The sequence below is a fragment of the Octodon degus genome, unplaced genomic scaffold (assembly GCF_000260255.1).
Source record: "Octodon degus isolate 3935 unplaced genomic scaffold, OctDeg1.0 scaffold00023, whole genome shotgun sequence".
NCBI lineage: Eukaryota > Metazoa > Chordata > Mammalia > Rodentia > Octodontidae > Octodon > Octodon degus.
Window position 1 is genome coordinate 16,084,213 of NW_004524599.1, and position 4,559 is coordinate 16,088,771.

The 4,559-nt window shown below is 50.6% G+C and overlaps 1 protein-coding gene and 1 pseudogene across 1 annotated transcript in view; both read right to left on the bottom strand.

The window, feature by feature from the left end:
• The window catches only part of LOC101585543, a 110,465-nt pseudogene extending 109,205 nt beyond the window's left edge, over nucleotides 1-1,260 (bottom strand).
• LOC101585144 (serpin B9-like) overlaps nucleotides 1-4,559 on the bottom strand; it is a 389,019-nt gene that overhangs the window by 126,841 nt on the left and 257,619 nt on the right. The gene's annotated exons all lie outside the window — the stretch shown is intronic.

Genomic DNA, 4,559 nt, shown 5'->3' on the forward strand with positions numbered 1-4,559 from the left:
TATGCTGAGGGAATATGGAGCGCCAGGCCTGTGCACTTGGGTGAGGAGGGACTGGAAGCCATCATGAATGTCCTCCTCAGCATTTAGCGCCAGTGCCTGTGAGGGAAGCCAGTGTGCATTGTCAGTACTGTCCTCTAGTCTCACGAAGAGCTTACCAAAAATTGCCCTTTTACACAAATATTCAAAGGAATGATCCTTTGAAAGAAACTTGTTTTTCTTCCATATTTTCAAGCAAGATCTATCTATTTGGGCCAGACTGGACTCAATTTTGTGGCAATCCTGGTCCCTCAGGCTCCTGAGTGCTGGGGTGCCAGGCAGCCACCGTGACTTCAAGAGAGGCCTCTTTACTTTACTTAAGCTGAGCGTCCTGGATTCACACATTTCCTTAGAGGGCTCCTCAGCGATCTCAGAGCCTAGAAGTACCTAAGCAGCACCACCAGGAACTTTCCCTCCAGGCATCCACCTCAGGACCTCCCACAGTAAGGAAAAAAATGAAAAAAGATCAGGCCTTAGGGAAAGCGTTCCCTGGGCACTGCTGGTCACACTGACACAAAAGTGACATTACTTAACACACCCTGTGCTGAGCTATGTGCAGGGCAACTGATGCCAGAAACCACCCTTGGGCTGACCTCAGGCACAGGCCTCCGGCCCACCCTGTGGACCTCCAGGGCCTGCTCCTAGGACCATGAAGATGAACTCTGGTGCGGCCCCCAGACACATGGGAAAATGGAGGGCAGGATCCGGGCCTCACTCTTCCCTGGACCCCTTGCTCCCTCACTGAGTGTCAGGTTGCGGTGCGTAATTGCAGCTGCAAGGTCCTGTGCCCCAGTGCAGTAGATCTCAGGGAACACAGAGTCACAGAATTCCAGTATCCTTTTCTTATCTTTAACCCCGTTTTTCTGGATTCAAACCCCAGGCACTCCCTTGCCACAGCGCCAGCCCAGCCTCAGCTCCTTTCCTAAAGGAACTGCCAGGAAAATTTCTTCCTTTTCTGGCTTACTATTTCTAGAAGATCTCCTGACTCTCCAGAACTACCACAAAACACGGAACCTCATGTCATGGATGGAAACATGGAGAAGAGAGCCTACCTGAGTAATCTGGGTCGCCGTGCTGCCCTTAGCCCCCAGCAGGACCATGGCCAAGGCCGAGGAGATGCTCAGGGGAGAGAAGCAGACATTGCATGTGGGGTCCTCCTGACCCAGAACCTTTAAAAGGCTGATGGCAAAGGTGCCATTGGCTTCTGACAGTGAGCTCATGATGCCGTCTAGAGGCAAAGAGGAAAGGGACTGGTCAGGGAACTCACCTGAGTGTCCTAGCCAGGTGACAGGAGGAGCAAAAACTGTTCTTTTGGATTTCCTTACAAAGTCACAGAGCTGCTGTCCTACAGGGCTGACCTTGGCCCTTCCCTGCTCCTTTGTCCCAAGGGAATGTCCTCTGCATCACACTGGCCTCTGGTCCACCAGACACTCTGCCCACTATAAAGGTTCCTGCACCCTGGCCCTGGAGACCACCTGTTCCCCAGCATCTCAGGGCAGCCCAGGCCACCTCCCTCCCTCCTTCCTGACAAACATTCCCTCCCTGATGCAGTGCAGCCTCTCAGGCAGCAGGGCCAGCCTTGACAGCAGTGGGGAGCAGGACCTTACCCCACAAGTGATCCAGGCTCAGAGGAAGGAGGCTTTGGTCTGCTTGGAGTGAGTGGCAGGAAAGAAAGGATGGGTAGGGGCACTGGCGTGGACAGTGGCTGGCACTGACCAGGAGGAGGAGAGAACGCAGGGCTGCTGCAGGAGAGACAGCAGGGAGAGCAGTGATCAGCGATGCCCCGCAGCCCAGGGGCACCCTCAGGCCCGAGGCCCAGAACTGCAGCTTCAGGCCCCTCCCAGCTGTGCCCAGGTCTGTGTGGAACCATCTCTCTCTTCCCCATGGTCAGAGCCTGGCCTGTTCCCACCCAGCCAGACACACCCAGCCTCACCCTCCTGCAGCCCGCTGCTCTTCCAGAGCCCTGACCAACACGATGGATCTCAGGTCCAGGGCCTGAGTGATGGACTTGCAGGGACTCAGGGGCTTTTGTGGACTTGGCCTCGTGGGCATTTGGGCTGCCTGGGTGGGGCTGTCTTGGGGTCCACTCTCTGCCTCCTGCCCTGGGGCCCTTTCAGCTGGCCCAAGGGATCCCCCCAGGCAGAGGAGCTGCTCAGGTCCTATTGCAACAGAGGAAGCCATCCTTGCTCTGGGAGGAATGCAAGGCTGAAAGTGAAAGTGAAAGCTCATCAGGGGCCTCTGAGGAACCAGAACTGGGGTGGCCTGCTTGGTATGCCAGCACAGGGGGCGGCTGACCCAGGAGGATGCTGACTTCAAGGCCAACCTGTGAAATTTATGGGGAACTTGTCTGAAGATTTTCATAGAAAGGGCCTGCAGGGGCTGAGGATGGGGGAGTGCTTGGTATCAAGCCTCTCTATGGCTCCCACCAAAACCCACAGAATAAACAGAAGTCTGAGCAGCAGAGGCAGCCAGGACCCTTGCTTTCCTATCTGCTGGGAGCCAGAGTGGACTGAGAAGCTCTGACTACACCCTGCTCCTCTTGTTGGGCCTGAGCTCCTAGCATCCCAGCCCTCCTCTTACCCAGGTCTGGGCCTTCTTGCTACTGTGTATGCACCCTGCTCCTCTTGTTGGGCCGACCTTGAGAGGAAGCAGCTCAGGACAGTGACCTGTGCTCTGGGGGCACACACAGTGGTATAGTCCACGGCCAGAGCAAGCTCCCTGCGGAGACTGAGATACCCACTGTTCCCTCCTCTGCTCACCTGTGTATTCTCAGGTGGTGTCCGCACACCCATCTGAAACAATGTCCAGAGCTGCACCAGCCATGGGACGCTCTGTGCAGCAGGATGTTGGCTCAAGTCTTCTCCGTCCTGTTTGGAGCTTCCCAGATGCATGGAGTCTCCTGAAGCCTGATCTGGGGTGAGGCCTCCTGGGGTGTTCTAAGACTGTTGGGCACCCGCCCTGTCTTGCGCAGACCCAAAACCACAGAAGCAGGGAACTTGCATTTTGCTTCAATTAGAAAACCAAAACTCCCACCTTCTACAATTAGAATATGTACAGCATCATAGTGACAAGAGAAGAATCCTCAAATTATGGAGTTATGTCGGTGAACACAGAGGAGAACGAAAAGATCATAGTTTGTATGAGTGATAACTACCCCATAAGCCACAAAGGAAAATAGCAACTTTGCTGCCGCCATTTCTCCCACTGAAGGCTCACCACTGGGCCAAGTCTGCCTTTGTGCCTCCTCCCTCAAATCCAGTGCTTGCAGGTTTCATTCTTGCTGGGCGCTGTGACATTTAGCTCTTTTGATTTTTGTGAAGGAAGAATATGCACAATAATATTGTGAGTGTGTGCGTGCATGCGTGTGTGTGTTCATTTTCTTACTTCATCATTTGCCTTCGGTTTGGAAGGCTTCCATCATTAGTCTATCGTGAACAATGGTGTTGTGAAATATTCATGTATAATTTTAAAATAAATGTGTCTCCTTCCACTTACCTTGCCTACAGAAGGAAGTCCTGGGCCATGCAGCGAGGCAGCATTTACCCTCGTGAAGGTGAGCCAGAGTGTTTGGCAAAGCTACCATAGAACTTTACATCCCTAAAGGGAATGTACTGGGCTGATGAAATCTCTGATGAAACTTTTTTAAATTTTAGTTTATGGGATTTTTATTAATTTTATTGAGAAACAAATAGCAATGAGACAGTTTCAGAACCAATTATGAGGAGAGTTTCAATAATTAATACATTGTATATTGCTGTCTTCTTAGTGGTTATTCATAGTACAAGATGCAGACATGATATCCCGTCCAAACACTATTCGTAGAGATCTTTCTTCTCATTGAATTAAGAGAGTAGCTGTATATCTATCCAAGCTATTTTGTATATACAGATACAAAATGGTCCTTCATTTGTCTCCCCTTTTTCACTTAGTTTTGTCAGAGTTGGGTATTCCATTGCCATTTGAATATTGTAGATACATGAATTCAACAAAATAATCCAGTGTAGTCCAGTAGTCCATAATGGGAGTGGGTTACGCATAGGACTGACAATGTCTGACAAAGTTTTAAATGAAATCTCTATTACAGTTAAAGATGTATTGTTTAGAACCTGCTCAAAATGTTCAAAGTACACCCTTACAAGGAACACTTGGGTGACAGCACTTCTGGCATTGTGTCATTCTCTGTACTAAGATTTTGTTCTAAATTGAAAGCCTAGCCATCAGTATCCTTACCTCATCCACCTACCGGGTGTCATGTGACGTCTCACTGTGGTTTTGAGCTCTCAATCTCTGCTGGGTTGATATCGGGCCTCATTTCCTGTGTTACCAGCCATCTGTATGTCTTTTCCTGAGAATTTCCCGTGTAAATGCTTCCACTTGCTTTTTAATTGTTCTCTTGGCCATTTACTGCTGAGCTGTGTGACAGACATTTAGCTGATGAGTTCTGCTTTACTTCCTCATCTCTATGATGAGTTCTAAATCTCCCCAGCATTACAGAAGCTGCTATGGAACAGGCCCGCAGACCG